This window comes from Notolabrus celidotus, chromosome 4 (assembly GCF_009762535.1).
Source record: "Notolabrus celidotus isolate fNotCel1 chromosome 4, fNotCel1.pri, whole genome shotgun sequence".
Taxonomy (NCBI): Eukaryota; Metazoa; Chordata; class Actinopteri; order Labriformes; family Labridae; genus Notolabrus; species Notolabrus celidotus.
In genome coordinates, this window is record NC_048275.1 from 37906973 (window position 1) to 37921628 (window position 14656).

The following is a 14656-nucleotide window of genomic DNA, read 5'->3' on the forward strand; positions in this document are numbered from 1 at the left end:
GGTTTGCATTGTAAATGTATATTTGTGAAGTCTCTGTAGGTCTGCTTGTGTTTGCTCAGTATCAGTTTTTATATCCTTCTGAATTTAAAAGCCTCTCTGTGTGAGTACGCTGAAGGCCACTGAGGACCAGAGTGTTTCTCCTGTGTGTAAACATATTTGGCAAACAATGCCGATTCTGATATTTGAGACAAAAGTGAGTTCCCAACTTTGTGTTGAGCTTTTTTCTGCTTCAGCAAGACTGTTTGATGTGTAGGCAGTCTGTCGCATGAAGAAATGCTTGTTCATTGTACAGACGGAGAACACTCGTACAGGACGTGTGAATCAAAGACAGCTTGTGAAAGTTCTTTATTTGAGTAATAAGAAATCAGTCATTGAATGCAGAGCATCATTCCTTTACACTGCTGAATCACATCTTATTGCATAGAATCACACTGACTTAAATCACATTGTATAATTCCACTGCATTGCAATTGGAGAGTGAAACATATCGTAATGTGTCGTTAGTTGCTTCATACACATCTAAGCTAACCTCCCTGGACGTGGCCAAAAGAGGAAAATTGATGAAAAGTTGAAGAGAAGGATAATACGAATGATAACCAAAGAGGCCAGAACACCTTCCAACAAGATTAGAGGTGAACTCCAAGGTCAAGGTACATCAGTGTCAGATCAGACCATCAGTCGTTGTTCGAGCCAGCAGTGGTGACCGATGAGGACCCCACTGTTGAAAGCAAATCATTAAAAAAATGAGACTGGAATTTGCCAAAATGCATATTGACAAGCCACAAAGCTTCTGGGAGAATGTCCTTTGGACAGATGAGACCGAACTGGAGCTTTTTGGCCGGTCACATCAGCTCTGTGTTCACAGACGTATAAATGAAGCATACAAAGAAAGAACATTGGACCTACTGTGAAACATGGAGGAGGCCTGGTTCTGTTCTGGAGCTGCTTTGCTGCATCTGACACAGGATGTCTTGAATCTATGCAGGGTACAATGAAATCTCAAGACTATCAAGGCATTCTGGAGCAAAATGTGCTGCCCAGTGTCAGGAATCCTGGTCTCAGTCATAGGTCATGGATCCTCCAACAGGAACATTACCTTAAACAAGCAGCTAAAAAAACAAAACAAAAAAAAAAGCTAAACATTGGACTACTCTGAAGTGGCCTTCTATGAGCCCTGATCATAAACTGTATGATAAATGGATGTAGTATCCGTGACACCCATCTGTTTCTGAACCACTGTTTTGAGGCAAATCGGCGGCCGCCGCCAGAGTGCTGCTGTTGAGCGATTGCGACGTAAAGAGGCGGGCTTTGAGCCTCCTCGCCAACAGCTACAGTGTTCCCGCCTGTCAATCAAGTCAGCTGTGCCTCTCATAATGGAAAACTCTTAATCTTAATATCTTAGAAATTGCCGCATTATGAATAAATTCACCCCCCGTACAGTGTGTGCTGATTGAGAAATGAGCTATCCAGACTACACTTGTTTTTTGAACCAGGCTGTAAACATGTTTATTTCTGCTGTAAAGATTGGCTTCTTTGAATTGGTGTGTATGTGGTTTCCGGTACTTGCAGAGCCAGCCTCAAGCAGATCCTTGATGAACTGCAGTTTTTAGCATTTCCTCATATTTTTTAGACCTGAGGTTGCTGCTTGAGTTAAACTAAGCCACTGTCATAGCGACATAAGCTTTTCCACTTGGCGCCCCCTGGAGGCCTGGAGCACTTCTGTTGTCATATTTTGATTTACAGCGTTTTTCTTTTACCTTTGTTTTGTTTGTGTGTTTCTGCATTTGCATCATATATATATATTTATGTATTTGCAGTGCCTTTGCTGCCAATTCATTTGTTTCAGGCTTGATGGCGTTTATGAATATGCATGATTTTTGAATTTGCAGCACATTCCTCCAGATGAAGATTGGATCAGGTGAGTCATTGTAATTGTGGTAACCGTAGTGCACACTAATGTAGTTGTAATAATGTAATAGCTTACTTAATGACAGCTTTCAAGAAATACTAAATATTACTAATCTAATGGTTTCATGCGACTGTTAGCTATTGTGTAGCATTAGCCTTTTTAGTCTTGCTTTTAACTGAATCTTACTTTTTTTTTTATTATCTAGTTCAAATTTTAGCCACTCCTTTAATTATGTACTGTCTTATTTTAAATTATTATAGAAAAATATATTTTATTTAAACATTTCATCTTTTTATTTGTGTTTATTTTTTAATTTATTCTGGATTATTTCATTATTTATTTAGTTATTAATTAGATCTTATCATTTTAATATTTTTACAGATTACCACTCGGCATTTTAATATTTCATTGTCTTATTTTGCTGTATTTACTTCCTATCCTAGTTTATTTTATTGATTTAATCTTTTAGTGTTTTGTTATCTTAGTAATTGGTTTTATTTTAGTTTGGAGTTTTAACATTTTTTTTTTACCTCCAGTGTTTCCTCATTAAGATATCATGAAAGTGATTCCTCAGTTCATTCATTAACTTCTTTTTTACTTTTCATTTATTTTGTATGTGTTATTATTATTATTATTATTATTATTATTATTATTATTATTATTTTCATTATTATTTTTAATTATTCTTAGTTATTTAGTTATTTTTGCATATATCATGTTTTTAACCTCACATATGGATTGAGCGGTGGGTTCGGGGTCGGGACAAGGGCTGTGTTTGGATTGGGGGTCTTCTTATTTTATTTATTTATTCATTCATTTTTGTGTATTTTTTGTATATTCATTTATTCTATTTTTTATCATTTTAATGTACAGCACTTTGTGTTACGATATCATTGTATGAAAAGTGCTTTACAAATAAAGTCTGATTGATAACGAGGGTTACCTGAGGGCAGCAGTGTGTTCTGTGACTAGTAGCCCCCATCACATTATATTTCCACCCTCTGCCCTGAACACATGAACATTCAGAAATCTGACCGTCCTTGAAAGTTGATTCTTACATTTTGAATTAAAGTCTGCTCAGTTTAAGAAACATTGAGACCTACTGCAGCACCTGCTGAACATTTTCACTGTGAGCATGTCTCTTAAAGCCCTCCATGTGTCATCCTGTGCTGAAGCATCTTGTAGTGATTCAGATGAAACTGTTTCCTCTGTAAACAGTGTAAACCGGCATTATGTGCTCCATCTTTGTTCAGAGTGGAGACCATCCGGGACAAGCTTTACTTTTATAAATGTTATTGTGTTATTAAAGTCTCACTACATGAGTGCGGATCATGAGCTGTGTATCTGAGTGACTGCTTTGTTCTGTCCGTATAAAGTTCCCTCTTAGATAATAAAGGATGTTGCAACAATGATGAAGGAGACCTTCTAGGGTGGTATCAGTATTAGTATTTAACTAAAGGTTTAGAGGTAAGATGCTTAAAACTTAGAGTCCTGATTTAAAATATTCTGTTTATACTGTTGTTTCAATATGGCTCAATATGGCATATATGGAAATAAGGCGTTTTTTGACCGGAGGAACTTTACCCCTGAACTATGTGCGTTTCAACCAGGGTCTGAATTTAGTTCAGGGGTAGATAATCTCCCCCCTAAAAAGCCCCTGCTTGGGGGGGGGTAGTACTTTTCAAAGGTCCCAGGACTTTCGGGGGGCGGGGCCTGCAATGCTGAATGTGTCTGATGGTAGATTAACCTCAGTGTTTTTATTCCTCCCTCCGTCCACAATAACATCACACACATCTGTGATTCACTTGATTTCTCTTTCTTTCATTAGTTTTTATTTGTTCTATCTTTTTTGTATGTGTGTGTACTTTTCAAAAGAAGAAGCTGTGATTCTCTTGATTTAGCAGCTTGTAACAGTAGTCTTCTCTCAGCCCACTGTGAATGCGTCTCTCCCGGTGTTCCGGTTTTAAAAGTGACCCTGTAAACTGGAGACCTTCAGCTGAACGTGTCAGTGTTTGTGGAGTTTACACAGCTGTTGAAACACAGAGGGAGTTCCTGGGAATGCAAACTAGTTTAGTTTTTATTAAGATTTCAAAATATCCTCAACAGATATTTAATGATCGTCTAAAGACGTTTATGAGGGATGCATCCGGCTGAGAGTCTCCAGTTAACAGGGTCGCTGTTTAAACCAAAACACCGGACGATCTCTGCCACGGCTTTTTGAGTTCAAAAGGATTGTAAAGCCGTGTTGAAACGTCTTTGCTACTCGCGCTTATCTCCTCTCACGTGTTGATTCAGTGAATCCATCTGTGATGAAATATAGCACCATCTAAAACAGACCAGCTGAGTCTCTTCATGCTAACAGGCTAACTGTTGTGTTGTTCATAATGATACCTGCCTGTCCGTCTGCTTCTATGGTGTCATCTGTGATGAATAGCATTCCTCTTTGTTTTACTGCCCTCTACTGGTCTGGTGGTGTAGTGCATTTACGTCACTGGCCTGATTTGCACAATTTACCTGGGACTTCAGTCCACAGCTGAAACGCAGACAACAATGGGGGCACAGGAACCTTATAGTTCTGGGGAAAGTAGTTCTTGGGCTAAAAGACCCCGGAACTCTTGGTCGAAATGCACCTATAGAGCAGTGCATTAACGTACCTGGATAGTGATGCACAGGATGATGCAGTTTAATCATGCCGTGAAACAGTAGGCACACATCAGCAAGTAAAAGTGACAGCACATTATGTGTAATCAGATAAATATAACTAAATGAAACCCACCTGTCCATTATCTTTACCACTTGTGCCCATTTAGGGTCACAGGAGAGCTGGAGCCTAAACCAGCTGTCATTCGGCAAGAGGCGGGGTTATCCCTGGACAGGTCGACAGTCTGTCACAAGGTTTGCACATAGAGACAAATAACCATTCATGCACACACTTACACCTCCAATTAGAGCGACCAATTAACCTACCAAGCATGTCTGTGGACTGTAGATGGATGATAGATAGAGGCACCCACACTCCATACAAAAAAATCTCCCGCCCGTCCGGGGATTCCAACAGGAACCTTCTCGACTAAATGAAGACCAAAACCTCAACCAGGGACTCCTTCACTCCAAATTCTGTTTATAGTAACAGTCAAATATTTTACACAACATTTCAGAATAGCTAAGAAAGACTGTGTTAAATTTGGTGCACTACACTGTCATAACCAAGCGGCAACCTCCAGTCTCAAAATATGAAGCCTATGCGGAAGTGTTATAAACTGTAATTCATCGAGCGTCCACTAGAGGCTGGCTGCAGAAACCACATACACACCAGTTCAAAGAAGACGATCTTTACAGCAGAAATAAACATGTTTACAGCCTGGTTCAAAAATTGGCTTCGGTCTGAAGAGCTCATCTCTCTATCGGCACACACTGTATGGGGGTGGATTCATTTATAGCGCAGCAGTTCAGAAGATATTAGGATTACAATTTTGCCCAAATAAGGACATGACTGACTTGATTGACAGGTGGGCACCCTGTAGCTGACTAAAACCCTGCCTCCTTTTTAAAAATGTACACTGACAATTTAAGCATTAGTTTTATTTATTTGATTTGTACTTATGCTTTCAGTGTAAAGAACTTATTTCATAATTTCAATCAACATTATTTTGTTTTATATTTTCTATGTTTCAATATTCTGCCACTTTTTTACAGGGGGGGGGGGGGGGGGGCTTAATGTGTTTCCTATATTTTTTGATACATTCTGTACTTCACCTATAAAATTTAAAATTCAATAAAAGATAAGTTTACAAAAAGAATATCTACAACGTCATTCTTACATCTAAAATATAAGTACTGGTAGGAATGTGTTTACTTCAAATGTGTAAACCAGTTCTCATTCTGATCTGTTTCCCTGAAGCTGAAGTGAAACCGGTTTCTAACATCACATAGATAAGAGTTCAGGTTTAGGACTGTACAGGCAGGTTGTTTGGGCTGAACAGTTTGGTATGATTGTACTACATTTGCATTATGATGAAAGATAATTATCAGTATGTGATCATGTAGATGGTTGCACTTCACTCTGACCACCAGAGGTCAGTGCAGGACTGTCTGGTTCTTAATGTAAAAGACTGGACACTGCAAACACTGATCAGCTCTCTGCTCTGACTCTTCTGATCTGAGTTTGTTTTTCACACACTGTAACGTCAAACAGTCAGTGAGTGTTCAGTGGAAAAAGGTTCCTGTAGTTAAACCCAGCACTGAGGTGGTCTGAGCTGCTGGTCTGAGCTGCTGGTCTGATCTGCTGGTCTGAGCTGCTGGTCTGAGCTGCTGGTCTGATCTGGTGGTCTGAGCTGGTGGTCTGAGCTGGTGATTCTACTTGTTTTGGATGATTTAGTTTGGTGTGAAGGTGTTGGCTGGGTGGAGACGGCTCACTTTATATTTATATTAATGCTGTGCTCTTACTTCAGTGGCACCTGTTCACATGTGACATCTTAAAGCTGTAACTTGCATGTGTACTTTTTTACAGAATAGAAGAAATGCTTTATTAAAGTCAGATTGATAAGTCAGTCAGAGTGATCTGTTCAAAGAAAGCAAGATGAAATAATTGTCAGAAAACACAACATCAGCTGGCTACACACAACTATTAGATCTTAACCTATTTTAAAACGTCAAGGCCGGTTGGCCCAGCAGTAAGTCCTCGTCGCAGCAGTCACTGACTCCTGACCATGACCCTCTGCTGTGTGTCATCCCCCACTCTTTACATGTTCCTGTCTCTGTCCTATAGACAGACATGTGGGCACAAGTGCCTGAAAAAAGAAAACAGTTCCAGATCTGTTTGATCCTCCTCTCTGGATGTCTGCTCTGTCATAGTGAACAGTCACAAGCATTGAATAGTGAATACAACCAATGTTCATGAACCTAGTAACATATCCCATCATGCATTGCAGTGTGAGGGAAATTGGCTGCTCAGTGGGAAGACTCAGTTGTCTATCAATCTGTAGGTTGGTGGTTTGATCCCAGCTCCTGCAGTCACATGCCAAAGCGTCCTTGAGCAAGACACTGAACCCCAAACTGCTCCCTTTGCTGTTCAGAGGTATATGAATGAGATTAACACTGATGGTCCTTTACTATAGCAGCCTCTACCATCAGTGAGTGAATGTGGTGTGAATTGGTGAATGTGACGAGTAGTGTAAAAGAGCTTTGAGTGCTCAGAAAGAAAAGAGATATAGATGTCCATTTAACATTTACCATATAAAGATATAATAACCACACTGCCAGAAAACAATGATGCAAAAAATATAATGACATGAAAGACATCATAATACAATAAAATCAAATAAATACAATTCAATTCAAATGAAATTTAAACTGTGGAGCTTTCATCGATATAAAACTGGAGTAATTCAGAGAGTCTCAAGGCAATTCTTTTTTTCCACCTGTTTCAAAGATTAATTTCAGATTTTGAAGTCTTTTTTTTAATGCAAAATAATTTGGAGTAATTTAGGCAAAAATTAAACCTCTTAGTCTCTGCTGCATAAAGACACCGAACTTTACAGTAGGATATTCCAAAACAGGTTTTACTTTCCGTCCCAAAAAAGCGTCATTGTGCTACAGCCTTAGATGAGATTCAACATTCAGACATTTGTTAACGAGATAGAGAAGTCTGATAAGAGCACCTTTGTTCTTACAGGTGACATATTACGCTCTTTTTCATCAATATATATTGGTCTAAGAGGTCTCCCAAAACATGTCTTTAAAGTTTATGCTCAAAAAAACACTTTGAAATCAGATTTTGGTCTGCCTGAAAAACCCTCTTCTTCAGTCCTCCTCAGAACACTCTGTTTTCTCTCTGACCACGCCCCCTCAGGAAGTGGATGTGGCCTCGGCTGTCCAGCACGTTGATCTAATGTTTACATGTTGGCTGAATATACACGGCTGCTCACAGACCCGCGTTACTTCAACCCTCTGAATCTGATCCAGAATCTGATCCTGATGGAGAGGCACCTGCAGCAGGACCTTCCTGAACCATTGGTCACAGATTTAGTGTTTCTTGTTGTTTTATTTGTCAGTATGTAGACGTGTGTCTTGGTACACAGCTACGAACATGTAGCTATGTGGCTATGCTAACTAGCGCTAGCACTTATCCATGATAAATAAAAATCATCCACTAGATCTTCAAATCTGCAGACGTGGGGAGTAAAACCGACCTTTGTGTTTATTAAGACAGCCTACAACTAGCATGCCTCCCTCCTAAGCTCCTTGTTACCACACATGTGTGCAGGTAATGAAAAACGGAGGAGGGGTTGAGTTGTATTTTATACAGTCTATGGGCTGAACAAGCTCCGAGCTCTGACTTCCTGTTACAGACCGGATATTGTTGTTACGTAACAAAAACACTGAAAACTGAAACGGCTGGTTTCACACACATTTACAGAAAGGTGGAGAAATCAGAACAGGGGCAGAATGGATTCTTTTCATTTTCGGGGGGGTTTGTAGACATGCCAGGGAAACATATTTACGGTAGAGAACCATTAAAAAGTCGATTTTGCATGATGTCACCTTTAAATCTGGTTCTTCACAACAAAAGGATTCGAAATGTTACATTTTCCTCTTGATGATTACAGACAGACAGAAGACCACATTTATGTATTATCCTTTATTCATGAAAATCCATGTCGTTATTAATTATATATCTCAGGCTGCCGTTAAGCTGCATGTTTGAGTTTTACAGCAATGACGTCCTTATTCTTTATCCAGCTGAATAATCATGTCCTCCACATCGACTCACTATGGAGAGAGACTTTTGTCGGGATTAGTTTGTGATTTGGGACACAGTCATTGTGTGAACATGCACTTTCAGTCCCTGAGGGGGTTCTGCTGTATCCTGGATCCTCTTTAATGACCTCCACCTGTGGGATGTGATCAGCGCGGTCAGGTAGACTGCTGGACTTCCTCCTTTAGCAGACGCTGCCTGCTGCAGCATCCTCCATCAGACAGGCCGGACAGATGGCTTCCACAGCCTCACGGCTGCTTCAGGGAGGGAGGGAGGGAGGGGGGAGGCCCCAGAGCCCCTCAGATTAGAAAAGGGGGCATGGACACTCTGAGTCAGCATGCAGAGAGGATGGAGAAAACAGCTGGGGAGAAAGAGTCTAAACAAAGCCTGAGCCTATAGTGCTGAAAAGACTGGACCGGGTCCTCTTGGCCCTGCTGCAGGAGGAGGAAGTTTCTCTCTCTCTCTCTCTCTCTCTCTCTCTCTCTGTATTTATTTATTCCAATAAATCTGATACAGTGAGTCAGGATGGACAGGAGTTGGACATTAGCGTTGTAGCTTACTGGATATGATGTGTGATCTCTGTGACTCAGTCAGAGCGTCAGCAGGGCCAAAGACAACACATCTCCTCTCATAAAAACAACGAGCGGGCCTTCAGAGACCGCACTAACACAGAGCAGAATAAAGTATAGTGGAAAATACACACCATGGTGAACTGAGGGGAGTATTTACAGACCCCTGTCCTCCTACTCTTGTGTACTTGCGGTCTCTGGATGTTTGATTCGGGCTCAAATAATCAGTTACAGTAAATATTTTTGGTGAGTGCAATTTTGACCGTGAAATATAAAACCAATCACCTCTCCTAACATCCTGTTCCCTATACCAACACAAACAATGGAACCTGGCAGACTTGAAGGAGGATGTTTCAGTTGATAGCTGGAACATAACCTGTGAGAAGGCTCAGACCCAAACAGCTAACACAAACTTAAAATTACTTCAATATAATTAGTTAATGCAGACTTATGTAACCTCGGTCAAATTGAATAAATATAACAGCAATATACCGGACAGTTGCTTTAAAGGTGACATATCACGCTTTTTTCATCAATATATATTGGTCTAAGAGGTCCCCAAAACATGTCTTTAAAGTTTATTGTTTATGTGTTTAGTTTTATGTGTTTCTTGTTGTTTTATTTGTCAGTATGTCAACGTGTGTCTTGGTACACAGCTACAGCTACAGCTATGAACATGTAGCTGTGTGGCTATGCTAATTAGCGCTAGCACTTATCCATGACAAATAAAAATCATCCACTAGATCTTCAAATCTGCAGACGTGGGGAGTAAAACCGACCTCTGCCAGAAAGGCAGCGGGACCTTTTCTGAAGGATTGGTCACAGATTTAGTGTTTCTTGTTGTTTTATTTGTCAGTATGTCGACGTGTGTCTTGGTACACAGCTACAGCTACGACATGTAGCTATGTAGCTATGCTAACTAGCGCTAGCACTTATCCATGATAAATAAAAATCATCCACTAGATCTTCAAATCTGCAGACGTGGGGAGTAAAACCGACCTTTGTGTTTATTAAGACAGCCTACAACTAGCATGCCTCCCTCCTAAGCTCCTTGTTAGCACACATGTGTGCAGGTAATGAAAAACAGAGGAGGGGATTCAGTATTATTTTATACAGTCTATGGGCTGAACAAGCTCCGAGCTCTGACTCCGTGACAGACCGGATATTGTTGTGACGTAACAAAAACACTGAAGTCTGAAACGGCTCGTTTCACACACATTTACAGAAAGGTGGAGAAATCAGAACAGGGGCAGAATGGATTCTTTTCATTCTCGGGGGGTTTGTAGACATGCCAGGGACACATATTTCAGGTAGAGAACCATTAAAAAGTCCATTTTGCATGATATGTCACCTTTAATTGTAACGATGCTCAAGGAACTTTTATACATTGTATTTGCTAGTGTGACAGAGTTTGGAACTTCTGGAGGGAGATGATCAATAAAGTCAGTACTATTTTGTCAGTAAACACTCCACTAGACTCCAAGATGATCTTGTTACACATGTACCAGACTGGTCTTAATTTGAAAACCAAGCAATGCAAGTTTATTGATTTTGCTTGGATTAGAAATATGGCACAATGTATGTCAATGGAAAGAATAACATATACCATTAAAACAAATGAGCAGTTTATGAGGGAATCTGGAAACCATTTAATCATTCTATTAAGAGTGGAGATATAGGAGGGCTGTTACAGGCTGAAAACCAGGACTGAGATACTTATACGGACTTGTGGTAGATCCCAGAAAAAGGATGAAGACACTGAGAACTGGTGTAACTTAAATTTTGGTATATGTGAATGTATATTTCACTTTATTCAAGGTACCTTTGAATGTAATAGAGATTCTGTCTTGTGTACTTAACAGACTTTGAGAGAGAGATGAATGTGGGTGGGAAGGGGTGTTTTGTTTCTTTGGGAGAAAATAACAAAAAAATGACTTTTGAATTGTACAAAATGATAATGTAATATTTATGTGTGTGTAATGCACAATGTGGAAAAGTCAATAAAGATATTGTTTAAAAAAACAAAACACTGGAACCTTGCAGTGTTGGATGAAGAACCTGAAAGGCATGCTTGAGTAAAGCTGGAGACACACCTAATTTAAATCTGATTATATGAGCACATGATAGCTGATGATTAGCATGTCAGCTGTGCACGTCTTGGCTGAAGTATGCACATGTAACGGTGCGGGCAGTGTAGAGGCAGAGGGGATGTGACCGGGTCAACACAGCAGCAGAGACAACAATGACTCAAAGTTTTCTACAATCATCCACATCTGTGCCATGTGTCATTGCCTGCACAGGGACAAACATGTCTGAATATCTGGTGAGAGATACGTTCAGTTGAAGGTTTTCTGTTACGTGCTAGCACTGAGGAAAATGTTGGAAAAGCTGAGCTGGCTTAATAGCCTGTTCCTCATCGGGCCACTGAGACTTAACAAGTACCCTCCATAGAGCTGTATAATAAAGGGACGTAGTATCCATTCATCAGCATATTGGAAATGCTGAACTCATCTAACTTCTGTCGAGTGTTAGGCAGCTACAGGGTGCCCACCTGTCAATCAAGTCAGCCACGCCGTTATAAGGACAAATCTCTAAGTTTAATATCTTAAAAAATAACGAGCTAGAGATCATTTCACCCCAGTACAGTGTGTGCCGGTAGAGAAATGAGCTCTTCAGACTGCACTCGTTTTTTGAACCAGGCTGTAAACATGTTTATTTCTGCTGTAAAGATCGTCTTCTTTGAATGGGCGTGTATGTGGTTTCTGGTGTTTCTGCAGCCAGCCTCTAGTGGACGCTTGATGAACTGCAGTTTTTAACACTACTGCATGGGCTTCATATTTTAAGACCAGAGTTTGCCACTTGGTTCTTTCATGTCTTTTCTTTACATCCAACAAATCCAGACTTGAACACTCTGGTGCGCCCTCTAGAGGAATCATGCAGTAAGACGTGTAGTTGTAAATCTTCAGTTGTGTACACCAGAAAAAGGTTTGTGTAGCAGTGTAAGGCAGCTATTCTGATATAAGACAAGTAATTGTCTAAAACTATTAAATATAAATATATAATATAGAACTCTTTGTTCTTTAGGATTGAAATTAAAAGTACAGTGACTCGAGTTGAGTTGCAATCCAGCCTCCATCATTCATCAACACCAGGTGGCATTCTTATTAGCTTGCATCTCTCTCTGGATTTGACTTGAAACTGCATGAAACTGCAGTGTTGTTATCCTATCTTGCACTTTATTTACTGTGCTTCTTCCTCCTCTTCTGGCATCCTCAATGTTGTATTACTGCCATGGACACTGGAAGAGAGGGTGCTGAGAGTGCTGCTGCACCCCTTAAATATGAAACCGTATTCGAAAACACCAACAGGCAGGAGCGTGTGTCTGCTCACAAGTTTTGAAAATTGGTATTAGTTTTAGAATGAATGTATCATCACTGCTCCTCAGTATTTGAGACAATAAAGAACAAATCAAGTGTTATATCTGTCATTCAAATTTGTGCATGAACTACAAATAACGTGCACAACAAGTAACATAATCCAACTTCCTCCCAGCATCCTTAACGACAGATTATCTCTCAGTTTGCATTCAGCAAAATAATCCAAAATCAATGCATCAGCAATTTTCTCCTCTTTTAATTTTACACAGCAAAGATTTTTATGCCAGCTTATGTCTGGTGAAATGTATCAGAGTAAAAGAGTGCATGTTTAGGACATGAAGAAAGTACTTTTACTTTCAGAAAATATTAAAGCGCTGCAGTATTTGTTACACTGCACCATTGAACCTGGGCTGTTCACCAAAAAGATAGAGGGGAAGTTCATAATCTAAAACTGTATCACGTGTTTAAAAAAGAAAGATAATAAGAAAGAGAACTTGTGCATAAGCCAAGTTCTCCTTTTGAAGCACTTCTGGTTGAATGATCTCGTCTTATCTTTTCCTTCTTGAGGTGTGATTAAGTCATCTGGATGATGTAGTCTCAAAACTTTAACTTTTGCTCAAATAGTGAAGAGCTAAATCACACAGTGGTTAGAAAATAACTTTCACCTTAACATAAATGAGCTGTTAAACAGTCCCTCATTAGCAAGATAGAGCCAGCAAGACCTGCATGCCCTTACACCAGTCAGGTCAACCAATTCCTCTGAGGCTCCAGCTGTCAGAAACAGACAAGCAGCATCAGGCACAAAGACAGATGATAAGTTTCATTTTTCATGTTTAAAACTGAAAACATTTCATCATGAGTTTGCTATCTACATAAGTTAAACAACATGTTTTCATTGGAATGCCTGAAGATGGTTATCTTCTGCACAACAGCGCCCTCTGGTGGAGCCGAGCCACATAGGCCCTCAAAGCAAAAGCACCAGTGTACACAGCGTATTTATAAAATCCTTACAAACCTCCACGGTTACTACTAAAAATTCTGCAGGAACAAGCACAGCATTTAAGTCATGTCACTTTTTTCTGTTACATTGTTCACTTTGTCACAGTAAGAGAGAGATCACAGTCGGATTTGATGCAGAAAAGTCCAGCAGTGACTTACAAATGATGATTTTAAAAATACTTCAGAAGAGCTTAACCATGACCACAGTATTTGGTCTCTTACAACGAAAGGCATGTTTTGTGTGTATAAGTGTATTCTGTATTTAGAAAATGTCTGTTTATCATATAGTGGACTTAAAGTGCAAATGCCACCCTCTAGTTCCAAAATAATAACATCAGCTTTGCATTCATTTAATCTAATACTGTCCACATGACCTCTGACAGGTGATGTGAATAACATTATACATCTTGTTACAGTGTCACCTGCCAGGCAGCAGGTGGACATGTTGCCCTGGAGGCTGATGTGTTGAAGCAGGAAAGATGCAGTCTCTAAAAGTAGTATGGGAGGTAGAACCTTCAGTTCTCAGGCCCCTCTCCTTTGTAATCATCTACCAGTCAGGGTCCAGGAGGCAGACCCCCTCTCTACTTTTAAGAGTAGGCTTCAAACTTTCCTTTTTGATAAAGCTTATAGTCAGAGCTGGATCAGGCTTGGAACAGCTCTTAGTTATGCTGCTGTAGGCTTAGACTGCCAGGGGAACTGACACACTGACACACTGGGATCCTATCTCACCCCCTGGTCTCTTACTTTAACTCTTCCTGTCCCATTAAAGTTACTAACCATAGACCTTTCTGGAGTCCCTGAGCTCCCTTGTCTCGTAGGTTCCTCTGGATCTCTGCTGCTGTGGACGTGCCAGACTCCAGCTGCTACAACTACTACTATCCGTCTCACCACTATCATCTCTCTCTCTCTTCATCTCCCTCTATCCCTCTCTCCAACACGGTCTCAGCAGATGTGTGTCTAACATGAGTCTGGTCCTGCTGGAGGTTTCTGCCTGTTAAAGGAAGTTTGTCCTTGCCACTGTAACTTGCTAAATGCTACAAAGTGC